This window comes from Camelus bactrianus, chromosome 8 (genome assembly GCF_048773025.1).
Source record: "Camelus bactrianus isolate YW-2024 breed Bactrian camel chromosome 8, ASM4877302v1, whole genome shotgun sequence".
In the NCBI taxonomy this organism is placed as follows: domain Eukaryota; kingdom Metazoa; phylum Chordata; class Mammalia; order Artiodactyla; family Camelidae; genus Camelus; species Camelus bactrianus.
In genome coordinates, this window is record NC_133546.1 from 93,533,145 (window position 1) to 93,556,057 (window position 22,913).

The following is a 22,913-nucleotide window of genomic DNA, read 5'->3' on the forward strand; positions in this document are numbered from 1 at the left end:
CAACTCGGTTTTACAGTGAAAACGGCAGGAACTTCAAACCGGCAGTAGGAAACAGACTGAGAAACCAGAGTAAAAGTTTCCTCTGCAACCCGTTCCCTATGTGCTAGATGAACGAACGTCTCTCCACATGCTAAGTTCTGAGAGATAATTGTGTGAGAAAGCCGTCCTTCACCTAGCTTGTTGGGAACACATAGTTTCTTTTCCCTTGCAAACTTCACTCCATACATATATATGGGTAGGTACTAGGTCCAACTCGGTTTTACGGTGAAAACTGCAGGAACTTCAAACCGGCAGTAGGAAACAGACTGAGAAACCAGAGTAAAAGTTTCTCCTGCATCCCGTTCCCTTTGAGCTAGATGAACGAACGTCTCTCCACATGCTCAGTTCTGAGAGATAAGTGTGTGTGAAAGCCGTCCTTCACCTATCTTGTTGGGAACACAAAGTATCTTTTCACTTGCAAACTCCACTCGATACATATATATGGTGAGGTACTAGCTCCAATTCGGTTTTACAGTGAAAACTGCAGGAACTTCATACCGCCACTAAGAAAGAGACTGAGAAACCAGAGTAAAAGTTTCTCCTGCAACCCTTTCCCTTTGTGCTAGATGAACGAAAGTCTCACCACATGCTCAGTTCTGAGAGATAAGTGTGTGTGAAAGCCGTCCTTCCCCTAGCTTGTTGGGAACACAAAGTTTCTTTTCAGTTGGAAAGCCACTCCATACATATATATGGGGAGGTACTAGCTCCAACTCGGTTTTACAGTGAAATCTGAAGGAACTTCAAACCGGCACTAGGAAACAGACTGAGAAACCAGAGTAAAAGTTTCTCCTGCCTCCATTTCACTTTGTGCTAGATGAACGAACTTCTCTCCACATGCTCAGTTCTGAGAGATAAGTGTGTGTGAAAGCCGTCCTTCACATAGCTTGTTGGGAACACAAAGTTTCTTTTCACTTGCAAACTCCACTCCATACATATAAATGGGTATGTACTAACTCCAACTTGGTTTTACAGTGAAAACTACAGGAACTTCAAACAGGCACTAGGAAACAGACTGAGAAACCAGAGTAAAAGTTACACCTGCATCCCGTTCCCTTTGTGCTAGATGAACGAACGTCTCTCCACATGCTCAGTTCTGAGAGATAAGTGTGTGTGGAAGCCGTCCTTCACCTATCTTGTTGGGAACACAAAGTATCTTTTCACTTGCAAAGTCCACTCCATACATATATATGGTGAGGTACTAGCTCCAATTCTGTTTTACAGTGAAAACTGCAGGAACTTCAAACCGCCACTAAGAAAGAGACTGAGAAACCAGAGTAAAGGTTTCTCCTGCAACCGGTTCCCTTTGTGCTAGATGAACGAACGTCTCTCCACATGCTGAGTTCAGAGAGATAAGTGTGTGTGAAAGCCGTGCTTCACCTAGATTGTTGGGAAAACAAACTTTCTTTTCAGTTGGAAACCCACTCCATACATATATATGGGGAGGTACTAGCTCCAACTCGGTTTTACAGTGAAAACAGCAGGAACTTCAAACCGGCAGTAGGAAACAGACTGAGAAACCAGAGTAAAAGTTTCTCCTGCAAACCTTTCCCTTGGTGCTAGATGAACGAACGTCTCTCCACATGCTGAGTTCTGAGAGATAAGTGTGTGTGAAAGCCGTCTTTCAACTAGCTTGTTGGGAACACAAAGTTTCTTTTCACTTGCAAACTCCACTCCATACATATATATGGGGAGGTACTAGCTCCAACTCGGTTTTACAGTGATAACTACAGGAACTTCAAACAAGCACTAGGAAACAGACTGAGAATGCAGAGTAAAGGTTTCTCCTGCAACCCGTTCCCTTTGTGCTACATGAACGAACGTTTCTCCTCATGCTCAGTTCTGAAGAGATAAGTGTGTGTGAAAGCCGTCCCTCACCTATCTTGTTGGGAACACAAAGTATCTTTTCACTTGCAAACTCCACTCCATACATATATATGGTGAGATACTAGATCCAATTCGGTTTTACAGTGAAAACGGCAGGAAATTCAAACCGGCAGTAGGAAACAGACTGAGATACCAGAGTAAAATTTCTCCTGCAACCCGTTCCGTTTTTGCTAGATGAACGAAAGTCTCTCCACGTGCTCAGTTCTGAGAGATAAGTGTGTGTGAAAGCCGTCCTTCACCTAGCTTGTTGGGAACACAAAGTTTCTTTTCAGTTGCAAATTCCACTCCATACATATATACTGGGAGGTACTAGCTCCAAATCGGTTTTGCAGTGAAAACTGCAGGAACTTCAAACCGGCACTAGGAAACAGACTGAGAAACCAGAGTAAAAGTTTCTCCTGCAACCCGTTCCCTTTGTGCTGGATGAACGAACGTCTCTCCACATGCTCAGTTCTGAGAGATAAGTGTGTGTGGAAGCCGTCCTTCACCTAGCTAGTTTGGAACACAAAGTTTCTTTTCAGTTGCAAACTCCACAACATTCATATGTAAGGGGAGGTACTAGCTCCAACTCGGTTTTACAGTGAAAACTGCAGTAACTTCAAACCGGCACTAGGAAACAGACTGAGAATCCATAGTAAAAGTTTCTCCTGCAAACCGTTCCCTTTGTGCTAGATGAACGAAAGTCTCTCCACATGCTCAGTTCTGAGAGATAAGTGTGTGTGAAAGCCGTACTTTAACTAGTTTGTTCGGAACACAAAGTCCTTTTCACTTGCAAATTCCACTCCATACATATATATGGGGAGGTTCTAGCTCCAATTCGGTTTTACAGTAAAAACTGTAGGAACTTCAAACCGGAACTAGGAAACAGACTGAGAAACCAGAGTAAAAGTTTCTCCTGCAACCGTTCCCTTTGTGCTAGATGAACGAACGTCTCTCCACATGCTCAATTCTGAGAGATAAGTGTGTGTGAAAGCCGTCCTTCACCTAGCTTGTTGGGAAAACAAAGTTTCTTTTCAGTTGCAAATTCCACTCCATACATATATATGGGGAGGTATTAGCTCCAACTCGGTTTTACAGTGAAAACTGCAGGAACTTCAAACCGGCACTAGGAAACAGACTGAGAAACCAGAGTAAAAGTTTCCCCTGCATCCAGTTCACTTTGTGCTAGATGAACGAACGTCTCTCCACATGCTAAGTTCTGAGAGATAAGTGTGTGTGAAAGCCGTCCTTCACATAGCTTGTTGGGAACACAAAGTTTCTTTTCACTTGCAAACTCCACTCCATACATATAAATGGGTACGTACTAGCTCCAACTCGGTTTTACAGTGAAAACTACAGGAATTTCAAACAGGCACTAGGAAACAGACTGAGAATCCAGAGTAAAAGTTTCACCTGCAACCCGTTCCCTTTGTGCTAGATGAACGAACGTCTCTCCACATGCTCAGTTCTGAGAGATAAGTGTGTGTGAAAGCCGTCCTTCACCTATCTTGTTGGGAACACAAAGTATCTTTTCACTTGCAAACTCCACTCCATACATATATATGGTGAGGTACTAGCTCCAATTCGGTTTTACAGTGAAAACTGCAGGAACTTCATACCGCCACTAAGAAAGAGACTGAGAAACCAGAGTAAAAGTTTCTCCTGCAACCCTTTCCCTTTGTGCTAGATGAACGAACGTCTCACCACATGCTCAGTTCTGAGAGATAAGTGTGTGTGAATGCCGTCCTTCCCCTAGCTTTTAGGGAACACAAAGTTTCTTTTCACTTGCAAACTCCACTCCATACATATATATGGGGAGGTACTAGCTCTAACTCGGTTTTACAGTGAAATCTGAAGGAACTTCAAACCGGCACTAGGAAACAGACTTAGAAAACAGAGTAAAAGTTTCTCCTTCAACCCGTTCCCTTTGTGCTAGATGAACGAACGTCTCTCCACATGCTCAATTCTGAGAGATAAGTGTGTGTGAAAGCCGTCCTTCACCTAGCTTGTTGGGAACACATAGTTTCTTTTCAGTTGCAAATTCCACTCCATACATATATATGGGGAGGTATTAGCTCCAACTCGGTTTTACAGTGAAAACTGCAGGAACTTCAAACCGACACTAGGAAACAGATTGAGAAACCAGAGTAAAAGTTTCTCCTGCCTCCAGTTCACTTTGTGCTAGATGAACGAACGTCTCTCCACATGCTCAGTTCTGAGAGAAAAGTGTGTGTGAAAGCCGTCCTTCACATAGCTTGTTGGGAACACAAAGTTTCTTTTCACTTTCAAACTCCACTCCATACATATAAATGGGTACGTACTAGCTCCAACTCGGTTTTACAGTGAAAACTACAGGAACTTCAAACAGGCACTAGGAAAAAGACTGAGAATCCAGAGTAAAAGTTTCCCCTGCAACCCGTTCCCTTTGTGCTAGATGAACGAAAGTCTCTCCTCATGCTCAGTTCTGAGAGATAAGTGTGTGTGGAAGCCGTCCTTCACCTATCTTGTTGGGAACACAAAGTATCTGTTCACTTGCAAACTCCACTCCATACATATATATGGTGAGGTACTAGCTCCAATTCGGTTTTACAGTGAAAACAGAAGGAACTTCAAACCGGCAGTAGGAAACAGACTGAGAAACCAGAGAAAAAGTTTCTCCTGCATCCCGTTCCCTTTGTGCTAGGTGAACGAAAGTCTCTCCACATGCTCAGTTCTGAGAGATAAGTGTGTGTGGAAGCCGTCCTTCACCTAGCTTGTTGGGAACACAAAGTATCTTTTCACTTGCAAACTTCACTCCATACATATATATGGGGAGGTACTAGCTCCAATTCGGTTTTACAGTGAAAACTGCAGGAAATTCTAACCGCCACTAGGAAACAGACTGAGAGACCAGAGTAAAAGTTTCTCCTGCAACCCGTTCCCTTTGTGCTAGATGAACGAACGTCTCTCCACATGCTCTGTTCTGAGATATAATTGATGGAGAATGCCGTCCTTCACCTTGCTTGTTGGGAACACAAAGTTTCTTTCACTTGCAATCTCCACTACATACATATATATGGGTAGGTAATAGCTCCAACTCGCTTTTACAGTGAAAACTGCAGGAACTTCAAACCGGCACTAGGAAACAGACTGAGAAACCGGAGTAAAATTTTCTCCTGCAACCCGTTCCCTTTGTGCTAGATGAACGAACGTCTCTCCACATGCTCAGTTCTGAGAGATATTTGTGTGTGAAAGCCGTCCTTCACCTAGCTTGTTGGGAACACAAAGTTTCTTTTCAGTTGCAAACTCCAATCCACACATATATATGGGGAGGTACTAGCTCCAACTCTGTTTTACAGTGAAAAATGCAGGAACTTCAAACCGGCACTAGGAAACAGACTGAGAAACCAGAGTAAACGTTTTTCCTGCAACACGTTCCCTTTGTGCTAGATGAACGAACGTCTCTCCACATGCTCAGTTCTGAGAGATAAGTGTGTGTGGAAGCCCTCCTTCACCTAGATTGTTGGGAACACAAAGTATCTTTTCACTTGCAAACTCCACACCATACATATATATGGTGAGGTACTAGCTCCAATTCGGTTTTACAGTGAAAGCTGCAGGAACTTCAAACCGCCACTAGGAAAGAGACTGAGAAACCAGAGTAAAAGTTTCTCCTGCAAACCGTTCCCTTTGTGATAAATGAACGAACGTCTCTCCACATGCTCAGTTCTGAGAGATAAGTGTGTGTGAAAGCCGTCCTTCACGTAGCTTGTTGGGAACACAAAGTTTCTTTTCACTTGCAAACTCCACTCCATACATATAAATGGGTACGTACTAGCTCCAACTCGGTTTTACAGTGAAAACTACAGGAACTTCAAACAGGCACTAGGAAACAGACTGAGAATCCAGAGTAAAAGTTTCCCCTGCAAACCGTTCCCTTTGTGCTAGATGAACGAAAGTCTCTCCTCATGCTCAGTTCTGAGAGATAAGTGTGTGTGGAAGCCGTCCTTCACCTATCTTGTTGGGAACACAAAGTATCTTTTCACTTGCAAACTCCACTCCATACATATATATGGGGAGGTACTAGCTCCAACTCGGTTTTACAGTGAAAACGGCAGGAACTTCAAACCGGCAGTAGGAAACAGACTGAGAAACCAGAGTAAAAGTTTCCTCTGCAACCCGTTCCCTATGTGCTAGATGAACGAACGTCTCTCCACATGCTAAGTTCTGAGAGATAATTGTGTGAGAAAGCCGTCCTTCACCTAGCTTGTTGGGAACACATAGTTTCTTTTCCCTTGCAAACTTCACTCCATACATATATATGGGTAGGTACTAGGTCCAACACGGTTTTACGGTGAAAACTGCAGGAACTTCAAACCGGCAGTAGGAAACAGACTGAGAAACCAGAGTAAAAGTTTCTCCTGCATCCCGTTCCCTCTGAGCTAGATGAACGAACGTCTCTCCACATGCTCAGTTCTGAGAGATAAGTGTGTGTGAAAGCCGTCCTTCACCTATCTTGTTGGGAACACAAAGTATCTTTTCACTTGCAAACTCCACTCGATACATATATATGGTGAGGTACTAGCTCCAATTCGGTTTTACAGTGAAAACTGCAGGAACTTCATACCGCCACTAAGAAAGAGACTGAGAAACCAGAGTAAAAGTTTCTCCTGCAACCCTTTCCCTTTGTGCTAGATGAACGAACGTCTCACCACATGCTCAGTTCTGAGAGATAAGTGTGTGTGAAAGCCGTCCTTCCCCTAGCTTGTTGGGAACACAAAGTTTCTTTTCAGTTGGAAAGCCACTCCATACATATATATGGGGAGGTACTAGCTCCAACTCGGTTTTACAGTGAAATCTGAAGGAACTTCAAACCGGCACTAGGAAACAGACTGAGAAAACAGAGTAAAAGTTTCTCCTGCAACCCGTTCCCTTTGTGCTAAATGAACGAACGTCTCTCCACATGCTCAATTCTGAGAGATAAGTGTGTGTGAAAGCCGTCCTTCACCTAGCTTGTTGGGAACACAAAGTTTCTTTTCAGTTGCAAATTCCACTCCATACATATATATGGGGAGGTATTAGCTCCAACTCGGTTTTACAGTGAAAACTGCAGGAACTTCAAACCGGCACTAGGAAACAGACTGAGAAACCAGAGTAAAAGTTTCTCCTGCCTCCATTTCACTTTGTGCTAGATGAACGAACGTCTCTCCACATGCTCAGTTCTGAGAGATAAGTGTGTGTGAAAGCCGTCCTTCACATAGCTTGTTGGGAACACATAGTTTCTTTTCACTTGCAAACTCCACTCCATACATATAAATGGGTACGTACTAACTCCAACTCGGTTTTACAGTGAAAACTACAGGAACTTCAAACAGGCACTAGGAAACAGACTGAGAAACCAGAGTAAAAGTTACTCCTGCATCCCGTTCCCTTTGTGCTAGATGAACGAACGTCTCTCCACATGCTCAGTTCTGAGAGATAAGTGTGTGTGGAAGCCGTCCTTCACCTATCTTGTTGGGAACACAAAGTATCTTTTCACTTGCAAAGTCCACTCCATACATATATATGGTGAGGTACTAGCTCCAATTCTGTTTTACAGTGAAAACTGCAGGAACTTCAAACCGCCACTAAGAAAGAGACTGAGAAACCAGAGTAAAGGTTTCTCCTGCAACCGGTTCCCTTTGTGCTAGATGAACGAACGTCTCTCCACATGCTGAATTCAGAGAGATAAGTGTGTGTGAAAGCCGTGCTTCACCTAGATTGTTGGGAAAACAAACTTTCTTTTCAGTTGGAAACCCACTCCATACATATATATGGGGAGGTACTAGCTCCAACTCGGTTTTACAGTGAAAACAGCAGGAACTTCATACCGGCAGTAGGAAACAGACTGAGAAACCAGAGTAAAAGTTTCTCCTGCAAACCTTTCCCTTGGTGCTAGATGAACGAACGTCTCTCCACATGCTGAGTTCTGAGAGATAAGTGTGTGTGAAAGCCGTCCTTCACCTAGCTTGTTGGGAACACAAAGTTTCTTTTCACTTGCAAACTCCACTCCATACATATATATGGGGAGGTACTAGCTCCAACTCGCTTTTACAGTGATAACTACAGGAACTTCAAACAAGCACTAGGAAACAGACTGAGAATGCAGAGTAAAGGTTTCTCCTGCAACCCGTTCCCTTTGTGCTACATGAACGAACGTTTCTCCTCATGCTCAGTTCTGAAGAGATAAGTGTGTGTGAAAGCCGTCCTTCACCTATCTTGTTGGGAACACAAAGTATCTTTTCACTTGCAAACTCCACTCCATACATATATATGGTGAGGTACTAGCTCCAATTCGGTTTTACAGTGAAAACGGCAGGAACTTCAAACCGGCAGTAGGAAACAGACTGAGATACCAGAGTAAAAGTTTCTCCTGCAACCCGTTCCGTTTTTGCTAGATGAACGAAAGTCTCTCCACGTGCTCAGTTCTGAGAGATAAGTGTGTGTGAAAGCCGTCCTTCACATAGCTTGTTGGGAACACAAAGTTTCTTTTCAGTTGCAAATTCCACTCCATACATATATACTGGGAGGTACTAGCTCCAAATCGGTTTTGCAGTGAAAACTGCAGGAACTTCAAACCGGCTCTAGGAAACAGACTGAGAAACCAGAGTAAAAGTTTCTCCTGCAACCCGTTCCCTTTGTGCTGGATGAACGAACGTCTCTCCACATGCTCAGTTCTGAGAGATAAGTGTGTGTGGAAGCCGTACTTCACCTATCTTGTTGGGAACACAAAGTATCTTTTCACTTGCAAAGTCCACTCCATACATATATATGGGGAGGTTCTAGCTCCAATTCGGTTTTACAGTAAAAACTGCAGGAACTTCAAACCGGAACTAGGAAACAGACTGAGAAACCAGAGTAAAAGTTTCTCCTGCAACCGTTCCCTTTGTGCTAGATGAACGAACGTCTCTCCACATGCTCAATTCTGAGAGATAAGTGTGTGTGAAAGCCGTCCTTCACATAGCTTGTTGGGAACACAAAGTTTCTTTTCACTTGCAAACTCCACTCCATACATATAAATGGGTACGTACTAGCTCCAACTCGGTTTTACAGTGAAAACTACAGGAATTTCAAACAGGCACTAGGAAACAGACTGAGAATCCAGAGTAAAAGTTTCACCTGCAACCCGTTCCCTTTGTGCTAGATGAACGAACGTCTCTCCACATGCTCAGTTCTGAGAGATAAGTGTGTGTGAAAGCCGTCCTTCACCTATCTTGTTGGGAACACAAAGTATCTTTTCACTTGCAAACTCCACTCCATACATATATATGGTGAGGTACTAGCTCCAATTCGGTTTTACAGTGAAAACTGCAGGAACTTCATACCGCCACTAAGAAAGAGACTGAGAAACCAGAGTAAAAGTTTCTCCTGCAACCCTTTCCCTTTGTGCTAGATGAACGAACGTCTCACCACATGCTCAGTTCTGAGAGATAAGTGTGTGTGAATGCCGTCCTTCCCCTAGCTTTTAGGGAACACAAAGTTTCTTTTCACTTGCAAACTCCACTCCATACATATATATGGGGAGGTACTAGCTCTAACTCGGTTTTACAGTGAAATCTGAAGGAACTTCAAACCGGCACTAGGAAACAGACTTAGAAAACAGAGTAAAAGTTTCTCCTTCAACCCGTTCCCTTTGTGCTAGATGAACGAACGTCTCTCCACATGCTCAATTCTGAGAGATAAGTGTGTGTGAAAGCCGTCCTTCACCTAGCTTGTTGGGAACACATAGTTTCTTTTCAGTTGCAAATTCCACTCCATACATATATATGGGGAGGTATTAGCTCCAACTCGGTTTTACAGTGAAAACTGCAGGAACTTCAAACCGACACTAGGAAACAGATTGAGAAACCAGAGTAAAAGTTTCTCCTGCCTCCAGTTCACTTTGTGCTAGATGAACGAACGTCTCTCCACATGCTCAGTTCTGAGAGAAAAGTGTGTGTGAAAGCCGTCCTTCACATAGCTTGTTGGGAACACAAAGTTTCTTTTCACTTTCAAACTCCACTCCATACATATAAATGGGTACGTACTAGCTCCAACTCGGTTTTACAGTGAAAACTACAGGAACTTCAAACAGGCACTAGGAAACAGACTGAGAATCCAGAGTAAAAGTTTCCCCTGCAACCCGTTCCCTTTGTGCTAGATGAACGAAAGTCTCTCCTCATGCTCAGTTCTGAGAGATAAGTGTGTGTGGAAGCCGTCCTTCACCTATCTTGTTGGGAACACAAAGTATCTGTTCACTTGCAAACTCCACTCCATACATATATATGGTGAGGTACTAGCTCCAATTCGGTTTTACAGTGAAAACAGAAGGAACTTCAAACCGGCAGTAGGAAACAGACTGAGAAACCAGAGAAAAAGTTTCTCCTGCATCCCGTTCCCTTTGTGCTAGGTGAACGAAAGTCTCTCCACATGCTCAGTTCTGAGAGATAAGTGTGTGTGGAAGCCGTCCTTCACCTAGCTTGTTGGGAACACAAAGTATCTTTTCACTTGCAAACTTCACTCCATACATATATATGGGGAGGTACTAGCTCCAATTCGGTTTTACAGTGAAAACTGCAGGAAATTCTAACCGCCACTAGGAAACAGACTGAGAGACCAGAGTAAAAGTTTCTCCTGCAACCCGTTCCCTTTGTGCTAGATGAACGAACGTCTCTCCACATGCTCTGTTCTGAGATATAATTGATGGAGAATGCCGTCCTTCACCTTGCTTGTTGGGAACACAAAGTTTCTTTCACTTGCAATCTCCACTACATACATATATATGGGTAGGTAATAGCTCCAACTCGCTTTTACAGTGAAAACTGCAGGAACTTCAAACCGGCACTAGGAAACAGACTGAGAAACCGGAGTAAAATTTTCTCCTGCAACCCGTTCCCTTTGTGCTAGATGAACGAACGTCTCTCCACATGCTCAGTTCTGAGAGATATTTGTGTGTGAAAGCCGTCCTTCACCTAGCTTGTTGGGAACACAAAGTTTCTTTTCAGTTGCAAACTCCAATCCACACATATATATGGGGAGGTACTAGCTCCAACTCTGTTTTACAGTGAAAAATGCAGGAACTTCAAACCGGCACTAGGAAACAGACTGAGAAACCAGAGTAAACGTTTTTCCTGCAACACGTTCCCTTTGTGCTAGATGAACGAACGTCTCTCCACATGCTCAGTTCTGAGAGATAAGTGTGTGTGGAAGCCCTCCTTCACCTAGATTGTTGGGAACACAAAGTATCTTTTCACTTGCAAACTCCACACCATACATATATATGGTGAGGTACTAGCTCCAATTCGGTTTTACAGTGAAAGCTGCAGGAACTTCAAACCGCCACTAGGAAAGAGACTGAGAAACCAGAGTAAAAGTTTCTCCTGCAAACCGTTCCCTTTGTGATAAATGAACGAACGTCTCTCCACATGCTCAGTTCTGAGAGATAAGTGTGTGTGAAAGCCGTCCTTCACGTAGCTTGTTGGGAACACAAAGTTTCTTTTCACTTGCAAACTCCACTCCATAAATATAAATGGGTACGTACTAGCTCCAACTCGGTTTTACAGTGAAAACTACAGGAACTTCAAACAGGCACTAGGAAACAGACTGAGAATCCAGAGTAAAAGTTTCCCCTGCAAACCGTTCCCTTTGTGCTAGATGAACGAAAGTCTCTCCTCATGCTCAGTTCTGAGAGATAAGTGTGTGTGGAAGCCGTCCTTCACCTATCTTGTTGGGAACACAAAGTATCTTTTCACTTGCAAACTCCACTCCATACATATATATGGGGAGGTACTAGCTCCAACTCGGTTTTACAGTGAAAACGGCAGGAACTTCAAACCGGCAGTAGGAAACAGACTGAGAAACCAGAGTAAAAGTTTCCTCTGCAACCCGTTCCCTATGTGCTAGATGAACGAACGTCTCTCCACATGCTAAGTTCTGAGAGATAATTGTGTGAGAAAGCCGTCCTTCACCTAGCTTGTTGGGAACACATAGTTTCTTTTCCCTTGCAAACTTCACTCCATACATATATATGGGTAGGTACTAGGTCCAACACGGTTTTACGGTGAAAACTGCAGGAACTTCAAACCGGCAGTAGGAAACAGACTGAGAAACCAGAGTAAAAGTTTCTCCTGCATCCCGTTCCCTCTGAGCTAGATGAACGAACGTCTCTCCACATGCTCAGTTCTGAGAGATAAGTGTGTGTGAAAGCCGTCCTTCACCTATCTTGTTGGGAACACAAAGTACTTTTCACTTGCAAACTCCACTCGATACATATATATGGTGAGGTACTAGCTCCAATTCGGTTTTACAGTGAAAACTGCAGGAACTTCATACCGCCACTAAGAAAGAGACTGAGAAACCAGAGTAAAAGTTTCTCCTGCAACCCTTTCCCTTTGTGCTAGATGAACGAACGTCTCACCACATGCTCAGTTCTGAGAGATAAGTGTGTGTGAAAGCCGTCCTTCCCCTAGCTTGTTGGGAACACAAAGTTTCTTTTCAGTTGGAAAGCCACTCCATACATATATATGGGGAGGTACTAGCTCCAACTCGGTTTTACAGTGAAATCTGAAGGAACTTCAAACCGGCACTAGGAAACAGACTGAGAAAACAGAGTAAAAGTTTCTCCTGCAACCCGTTCCCTTTGTGCTAAATGAACGAACGTCTCTCCACATGCTCAATTCTGAGAGATAAGTGTGTGTGAAAGCCGTCCTTCACCTAGCTTGTTGGGAACACAAAGTTTCTTTTCAGTTGCAAATTCCACTCCATACATATATATGGGGAGGTATTAGCTCCAACTCGGTTTTACAGTGAAAACTGCAGGAACTTCAAACCGGCACTAGGAAACAGACTGAGAAACCAGAGTAAAAGTTTCTCCTGCCTCCATTTCACTTTGTGCTAGATGAACGAACGTCTCTCCACATGCTCAGTTCTGAGAGATAAGTGTGTGTGAAAGCCGTCCTTCACATAGCTTGTTGGGAACACATAGTTTCTTTTCACTTGCAAACTCCACTCCATACATATAAATGGGTACGTACTAACTCCAACTCGGTTTTACAGTGAAAACTGCAGGAACTTCAAACAGGCACTAGGAAACAGACTGAGAAACCAGAGTAAAAGTTACTCCTGCATCCCGTTCCCTTTGTGCTAGATGAACGAACGTCTCTCCACATGCTCAGTTCTGAGAGATAAGTGTGTGTGGAAGCCGTCCTTCACCTATCTTGTTGGGAACACAAAGTATCTTTTCACTTGCAAAGTCCACTCCATACATATATATGGTGAGGTACTAGCTCCAATTCTGTTTTACAGTGAAAACTGCAGGAACTTCAAACCGCCACTAAGAAAGAGACTGAGAAACCAGAGTAAAGGTTTCTCCTGCAACCGGTTCCCTTTGTGCTAGATGAACGAACGTCTCTCCACATGCTGAATTCAGAGAGATAAGTGTGTGTGAAAGCCGTGCTTCACCTAGATTGTTGGGAAAACAAACTTTCTTTTCAGTTGGAAACCCACTCCATACATATATATGGGGAGGTACTAGCTCCAACTCGGTTTTACAGTGAAAACAGCAGGAACTTCATACCGGCAGTAGGAAACAGACTGAGAAACCAGAGTAAAAGTTTCTCCTGCAAACCTTTCCCTTGGTGCTAGATGAACGAACGTCTCTCCACATGCTGAGTTCTGAGAGATAAGTGTGTGTGAAAGCCGTCCTTCACCTAGCTTGTTGGGAACACAAAGTTTCTTTTCACTTGCAAACTCCACTCCATACATATATATGGGGAGGTACTAGCTCCAACTCGCTTTTACAGTGATAACTACAGGAACTTCAAACAAGCACTAGGAAACAGACTGAGAATGCAGAGTAAAGGTTTCTCCTGCAACCCGTTCCCTTTGTGCTACATGAACGAACGTTTCTCCTCATGCTCAGTTCTGAAGAGATAAGTGTGTGTGAAAGCCGTCCTTCACCTATCTTGTTGGGAACACAAAGTATCTTTTCACTTGCAAACTCCACTCCATACATATATATGGTGAGGTACTAGCTCCAATTCGGTTTTACAGTGAAAACGGCAGGAACTTCAAACCGGCAGTAGGAAACAGACTGAGATACCAGAGTAAAAGTTTCTCCTGCAACCCGTTCCGTTTTTGCTAGATGAACGAAAGTCTCTCCACGTGCTCAGTTCTGAGAGATAAGTGTGTGTGAAAGCCGTCCTTCACATAGCTTGTTGGGAACACAAAGTTTCTTTTCAGTTGCAAATTCCACTCCATACATATATACTGGGAGGTACTAGCTCCAAATCGGTTTTGCAGTGAAAACTGCAGGAACTTCAAACCGGCTCTAGGAAACAGACTGAGAAACCAGAGTAAAAGTTTCTCCTGCAACCCGTTCCCTTTGTGCTGGATGAACGAACGTCTCTCCACATGCTCAGTTCTGAGAGATAAGTGTGTGTGGAAGCCGTCCTTCACCTATCTTGTTGGGAACACAAAGTATCTTTTCACTTGCAAAGTCCACTCCATACATATATATGGGGAGGTTCTAGCTCCAATTCGGTTTTACAGTAAAAACTGCAGGAACTTCAAACCGGAACTAGGAAACAGACTGAGAAACCAGAGTAAAAGTTTCTCCTGCAACCGTTCCCTTTGTGCTAGATGAACGAACGTCTCTCCACATGCTCAATTCTGAGAGATAAGTGTGTGTGAAAGCCGTCCTTCACCTAGCTTGTTGGGAAAACAAAGTTTCTTTTCAGTTGCAAATTCCACTCCATACATATATATGGGGAGGTATTAGCTCCAACTCGGTTTTACAGTGAAAACTGCAGGAACTTCAAACCGGCACTAGGAAACAGACTGAGAAACCAGAGTAAAAGTTTCCCCTGCATCCAGTTCACTTTGTGCTAGATGAACGAACGTCTCTCCACATGCTAAGTTCTGAGAGATAACTGTGTGTGAAAGCCGTCCTTCACATAGCTTGTTGGGAACACAAGGTTTCTTTTCACTTGCAAACTCCACTCCATACATATAAATGGGTACGTACTAGCTCCAACTCGGTTTTACAGTGAAAACTACAGGAATTTCAAACAGGCACTAGGAAACAGACTGAGAATCCAGAGTAAAAGTTTCACCTGCAACCCGTTCCCTTTGTGCTAGATGAACCAACGTCTCTCCACATGCTCAGTTCTGAGAGATAAGTGTATGTGAAAGCCGTCCTTCACCTATCTTGTTGGGAACACAAAGTATCTTTTCACTTGCAAACTCCACTCCATACATATATATGGTGAGGTACTAGCTCCAATTCGGTTTTACAGTGAAAACTGCAGGAACTTCATACCGCCACTAAGAAAGAGACTGAGAAACCAGAGTAAAATTTCTCCTGCAACCCTTTCCCTTTGTGCTAGATGAACGAACGTCTCACCACATGCTCAGTTCTGAGAGATAAGTGTGTGTGAAAGCCGTCCTTCCCCTAGCTTTTAGGGAACACAAAGTTTCTTTTCAGTTGGAAACCCACTCCATACATATATATGGGGAGGTACTAGCTCTAACTCGGTTTTACAGTGAAATCTGAAGGAACTTCAAACCGGCACTAGGAAACAGACTGAGAAAACAGAGTAAAAGTTTCTCCTGCTACCCGTTCCCTTTGTGCTAGATGAACGAACGTCTCTCCACATGCTCAATTCTGGGAGATAAGTGTGTGTGAAAGCCGTCCTTCACCTAGCTTGTTGGGAACACAAAGTTTCTTTTCAGTTGCAAATTCCACTCCATACATATATATGGGGAGGTATTAGCTCCAACTCGGTTTTACAGTGAAAACTGCAGGAACTTCAAACCGACACTAGGAAACAGATTGAGAAACCAGAGTAAAAGTTTCTCCTGCCTCCAGTTCACTTTGTGCTAAATGAACGAACGTCTCTCCACATGCTCAGTTCTGAGAGAAAAGTGTGTGTGAAAGCCGTCCTTCACATAGCTTGTTGGGAACACAAAGTTTCTTTTCACTTGCAAACTCCACTCCATACATATAAATGGGTACGTACTAGCTCCAACTCGGTTTTACAGTGAAAACTACAGGAACTTCAAACAGGCACTAGGAAACAGACTGAGAATCCAGAGTAAAAGTTTCCCCTGCAACCCGTTCCCTTTGTGCTAGATGAACGAAAGTCTCTCCACATGCTCTGTTCTGAGATATAATTGATGGAGAATGCCGTCCTTCACCTTGCTTGTTGGGAACACAAAGTTTCTTTCACTTGCAATCTCCACTACATACATATATATGGGTAGGTAATAGCTCCAACTCGCTTTTACAGTGAAAACTGCAGGAACTTCAAACCGGCACTGGGAAACAGACTGAGAAACCGGAGTAAAATTTTCTCCTGCAACCCGTTCCCTTTGTGCTAGATGAACGAACGTCTCTCCACATGCTCAGTTCTGAGAGATATTTGTGTGTGAAAGCCGTCCTTCACCTAGCTTGATGGGAACACAAAGTTTCTTTTCAGTTGCAAACTCCAATCCATACATTTATATGGTGAGTTACTAGCTCCAACTCGGTTTTACACTGAAAACTGCAGGAACTTCAAACCGGCAGTAGGAAACAGACTGAGAAACCAGAGTAAAAGTTTCTCCTGCAACCCGTTCCCTTTGTGCTAGATGAACGAACGTCTCTCCACATGCTCAGTTCTGAGGTATAATTGACGGAGAATGCCGTCCTTCACCTTGCTTGTTGGGAACACAAATTTTCTTTCACTTGCAAACTACACTCCATACATATATATGGGTAGGTAAAAGCTCCAACTCGCTTTAACAGTGAAAACTGCAGGAACTTCAAAACGGCAGTAGGAAACAGACTGAGAAACCAGAGTGAAAGTTTCTACTGCATCCCGTTCCCTTTGTGCTAGATGAACGAACGTCTCTCCACATGCTCAGTTCTGAGAGATAAGTGTGTGTGGAAGCCGTCCTTCACCTAGCTTGTTGGGAACACAAAATATCTTTTCACTTGCAAACTCCACTCCATACATATATATGGGAGGTACTAGCTCCAATTCGGTTTTACAGTGAAAACTGCAGGAACTTCAAACCGGCACTAGGAAAGAGACTGAGAAACCAGATTAAAAGTTTCCCTGCAACCCGTTCCCTTTGTGCTATATGAACGAACGTCTCTCCACATGCTCAGTTCTGAGAGATAAATGTGTGTGAAAGCCGTACTTCACCTAGCTTGTTGGGAACACAAAGTTTCTTTTCAGTTGCAAACTCCACTCCATACATATATATGGTGAGGTACAAGCTCCAACTCGGTTTTACAGTGAAAACTGCAGGAACTTCAAACCGGCACTAGGAAACAGCCTGAGAAAACAAAGTAAAAGTTTCTCCTGCAACCCGTTCCTTTGTGCTAGATGAGCGAACGTCTCTCCACATGCTCAGTTCTGAGAGATAAGTGTGTGTGGAAGCCGTCCTTCACCTAGCTTGTTGGGAACACAAAGTTTCTTTTCACTTGCAAAACCCACTCCATACATATATAAGGGCAGGTACTAGTTCCAACTCGGTTTTACAGTGAAAACTGCAGGAACTTCAAACCGGCACTAGGAAAGAGACTGAGAATCCAGAGTAAAAGTTTCTCCTGCAACCCGTTCCCTTTGTGCTAGATGAACGAACGTCTCTCCACATGCTCAGTTCTGAGAGATAAGTGTGTGTGAAAGCCTAACTTCAACTAGCTTGTTGGGAACACAAAGTTCTTTTCACTTGCAAACTCCACTCCATACATATATATAGGGAGGTTCTAGCTAAAATTCGGTTTTACAGTTATAACTGCAGGAACTTCAAACCGGCACTAGGAAAGAGACTGAGAAACCAGAGTAAAAGATTCTCCTGCAACCGGTTCCCTTTGTGCTAGATGAATGAACGTCTCTCCACATGCTTAGTTCTGAGAGATAAGTGTGTGTGAAAGCCGTCCTTCACCTAGCTTGTTGGGAACACAAAGTTTCTTTTCAGTTGCATACTCCAATCCACACATATATATGGGGAGGTACTAGCTCCAATCTGTTTTACAGTGAAAACTGCAGGAACTTCAAACCGGCACTAGGAAATAGACTGAGAAACCAGAGTAAACGTTTTTCCTGCAACACGTTCCCTTTGTGCTAGATGAACGAACGTCTCTCCACATGCTCAGTTCTGAGAGATAAGTGTGTGTGGAAGCCCTCCTTCACCTAGATTGTTGGGAACACAAAGTATCTTTTCACTTGCAAACTCCACTCCATACATATATATGGTGAGGTACTAGCTCCAATTCGGTTTTACAGTGAAAGCTGCAGGAACTTCAAACCGCCACTAGGAAAGAGACTGAGAAACCAGAGTAAAAGTTTCTCCTGCAAACCGTTCCCTTTGTGATAAATGAACGAACGTCTCTCCACATGCTCAGTTCTGAGAGATAAGTGTGTGTGAAAGCCGTCCTTCACGTAGCTTGTTGGGAACACAAGGTTTCTTTTCAGTTGCAAAGTCCAAACCATACATATAAATGGGGAGGTACTAGCTCCAACCCGATTTTACAGTGAAAACTGCAGGAACTTCAAACAGGCACTAGGAAACAGACTGAGAAACCAGAGTAAAAGTTTCTCCTGCAACCCGTTCCCTTTGTGCTAGATGAACGAACGTCTCTCCACATGCTCAGTTCTGAGAGATAAGTGTGTGTGAAATCCGTCCTTCACCTAGCTTGTTGGGAACACAAAGTATCTTTTCACTTGCAAACTCCACTCCATACATATATATGGGGAGGTACTAGCTCCAATTCGGTTTTACAGTGAAAACAGCAGGAACTTCATACCGGCACTAGGAAACAGACTGAGAAACCAGAGTAAAAGTTTCTCCAGCATCCCGTTCCCTTTGTGCTAGATGAACGAAGGTCTCTCCACATGCTGAGTTCAGAGAGATAAGTGTGTGTGAAAGCCGTGCTTCACCTAGATTGTTGGGAAAACAAATTTTCTTTTCAGTTGGAAACCCACTCCATACATATATATGGGGAGGTACTAGCTCCAACTCGGTTTTACAATGAAAACAGCAGGAACTTCAAACCGGCAGTAGGAAACAGACTGAGAAACATGAGTAAATGTTTCTCCTGCAACCCTTTCCCTTGGTGCTAGATGAACAAACGTCTCTCCACATGCTGAGTTCTGAGAGATAAGTGTGTGTGAAAGCCGTCCTTCACCTAGCTTGTTGGGAACACAAAGTTTCTTTTCACTTGCAAACTCCACTCCATACATATATATGGGTAGGTACTAGCTCCAACTCGGTTTTACAGTGATAACTACAGGAACTTCATACAGGCACTAGGAAAAAGACTGAGAATGCAGAGTAAAGGTTTCTCCTGCAACCCGTTCCCTTTGTGCTAGATGAACGAACGTCTCTCCTCATGCTCAGTTCTGAAGAGATAAGTGTGTTTGAAAGCCGTCCTTCACCTATCTTGTTGGGAACACAAAGTATCTTTTCACTTGCAAACTCCACTCCATACATATATATGGTGAGGTACTAGCTCCAGTTCGGTTTTACAGTGAAAACGGCAGGAACTTCAAACCGGCACTAGGAAACAGACTGAGAAACCAGAGTAAAAGTTTCTCCTGCAACCTGTTCCCTTTGTGCTAGATGAACGAAAGTCTCTCAACATGCTCATTTCTGAGAGATAAATGTGTGTGAAAGCCGTCCTTCACCTAGCTTGTTGGGAACACAAAGTTTCTTTTCAGTTGCAAACTCCACTCCATACATATATATGGGGAGGTACTAGCTCCAATTCGGTTTTACAGTGAAAACTGCAGGAAATTCAAACCGGCACTAGGAAACAGACTGAGAAACCAGAGTAACAGTTTTTCCTGCAACCCGTTCCCTTTGTGCTAGATGAACGAACGTCTCTCCACACGCTCAGTTCTGAGAGATAAGTGTGTGTGGAAGCCGTCCTTCACCTAGCTTGTTGGGAACACAAAGTTTCTTTTCAGTTGCAAACTCCACTCCATACATATGTATGGGGAGGTACTAGCTCCAACTCATTTTTACAGTGAAAACTGCAGGAACTTCAAACCGGCACTAGGAAAGAGACTGAGAATCCAGAGTAAAAGTTTCTCCTGCAACCCGTTCCCTTTGTGCTAGATTAACGAACGTCTCTCCACATGCTCAGTTCTGAGAGATAAGTGTGTGTGAAAGCCTAACTTCAACTAGCTTGTTGGGAACACAAAGTTCTTTTCACTTGCAAACTCCACTCCATACATATATATGGGGAGGTTCTAGCTCCAATTCGGTTTTACAGTTATAACTGCAGGAACTTCAAACCGGCACTAGGAAACAGACTGATAAACCAGAGTAAAAGTTTCTCCTGCAACCCGTTCCCTTTGTGCTAGATGAATGAACTTCTCTCCACATGCTCAGTTCTGAGAGATAAGTGTGTGTGAAAGCCGTCCTTCACCTAGCTTGTTGGGAACACAAAGTTTCTTTTCAGTTGCAAACTCCAATCCACACATATATATGCGGAGGTACTAGCTCCAACTCTGTTTTACAGTGAAAACTGCAGGAACTTCAAACCGGCACTAGGAAACAGACTGAGAAACCAGAGTAAAAGTTTCTCCTGCAACCCGTTCCCTTTGTGCTAGATGAACGAAAGTCTCTCAACATGCTAATTTCTGAGAGATATGTGTGTGTGAAACCCGTCCTTCACCTAGCTTGTTGGGAACACAAAGTTTCTTTTCAGTTGCAAACTCCACTCCATACATATATATGGGGAGGTACAAGCTCCAATTCGGTTTTACACTGAAAACTGCAGGAACTTCAAACCGACACTAGGAAACAGACTGAGAAACAAGAGTAACAGTTTTCCCTGCAACCCGTTCCCTTTGTGCTAGATGAACGAAAGTCTCTCCACACGCTCAGTTATGAGAGATAAGTGTGTGTGGAAGCCGTCCTTCACCTAGCTTGTTGGGAACACAAAGTTTCTTTTCACTTGCAAACTCCAATCCATACATATGTATGGGGAGGTACTAGCTCCAACTCGATTTTTCAGTGAAAACTGCAGGAACTTCAAACCGGCACTAGGAAAGAGACTGAGAATCCAGAGTAAAAGTTTCTCCTGCAACCCGTTCGCTTTGTGCTAGATGAACGAACGTCTCTCCACATGCTCAGTTCTGAGAGATAAGTGTGTGTGAAAGCCGTCCTTCAATTAGCTTGTTGGGAACACAAAGTTCTTTTCACTTGCAAATTCCACTCCATACATATATATGGGGAGGTAATAGCTCCATCTCGGTTTTACAGTGAAAACTGCAGGAACTTCAAACCGGCACAAGGAAACAGATTGAGAAACCAGAGTAAAAGGTTCTCCTTCAACCCGTTCCCTTTGTGCTAGATGAACGAACGTCTCTCCACATGCTCAGTTCTGAGAGATAAGTGTGTGTGAAAGCCGTCCTTCACCTAGCTTGTTGGGAACACAAAGTATCTTTTCACTTGCAAACTCCACTCCATACATATATATGGGGAGGTACTAGCTCCAATTCGGTTTTACAGTGAAAACAGAAGGAACTTCATACCGGCACTAGGAAACAGACTGAGAAACCAGAGTAAAAGTTTCTCCTGCATCCCGATCCCTTTGTGCTAGATGAACGAAGGTCTCTCCACATGCTCAGTTCTGAGAGATAAGTGTGTGTGGAAGCCGTCCTTCACCTAGCTTGTTGGGAACACAAAGTATATTTTCACTTGCAAACTCCACTCCATTCATATATATGGTGAGGTACTAGCTCCAATTCGGTTTTACAGTGAAAACTGCAGGAACTTCAAACCGCCACTAAGAAAGAGACTGAGAAACCAGAGTAAAGGTTTCTCCTGCAACCTGTTCCCTTTGTGCTAGATGAACGAACGTCTCTCCACATGCTGAGTTCTGAGAGATAATTGTGTGTGAAAGCCGTCCTTCACCTAGCTTGTTGGGAACACCAAGTTTCTTTTCACTTGCAAACTCCACTCCATACATATATATGGGTAGGTACTAGCTCCAACTCGGTTTTACAGTGATAACTACAGAAACATCATACAGGCACTAGGAAAAAGACTGAGAATGCAGAGTAAAGGTTTCTCCTGCAACCCGTTCCCTTTGTGCTAGATGAACGAACGTCTCTCCTCATGCTCAGTTCTGAAGAGATAAGTGTGTTTGAAAGCCGTCCTTCACCTATCTTGTTGGGAACACAAAGTATCTTTTCACTTGCAAACTCCACTCCATACTTATATATGGTGAGGTACTAGCTCCAGTTCGGTTTTACATTGAAAACGGCAGGAACTTCAAACCGGCAGTAGGAAACAGACTGAGATACCAGAGTAAAAGTTTCTCCTTCAACCCGTTCAGTTTTTGCTAGATGAACGAAAGTCTCTCCACGTGCTCAGTTCTGAGAGATAAGTGTGTGTGAAAGCCGTCCTTCACCCAGCTTGTTGGGAACACAAAGTTTCTTTTCAGTTGCAAATTCCACTCCATACATATATACTGGGAGGTACTAGCTCCAACTCGGTTTTACAGTGAAAACTGCAGGAACTTCAAACCGGCACTAGGAAACAGACTGAGAAACCAGAGTAAAAGTTTCTCCTGCAACCCGTTCCCTTTGTGCTAGATGAACGAACGTCTCTCCACATGCTCAGTTCTGAGAGATAAGTCTGTGTGGAAGCCGTCCTTCACCTAGCTAGTTTGGAACACAAAGTTTCTTTTCAGTTGCAAACTCCACACCATACATATGTAAGGGGAGGTACTAGCTCCAACTCGGTTTTACAGTGAAACCTGCAGTAACTTCAAACCGGCACTAGGAAACAGACTGAGAATCCAGAGTAAATGTTTATCCTGCAACCCTTTCCCTTTGTGCTAGATGAACGAACGTTTCTCCACATGCTCAGTTCTGAGAGATAAGTGTGTGTGAAAGCCGTATTTCAACTAGCTTGATGGGAACACAAAGTTCTTTTCACTTGCAAATTCCACTCCATACATATATCTGGGGAGGTTCTAGCTCCAATTCGGTTTTACAGTAAAAACTGCA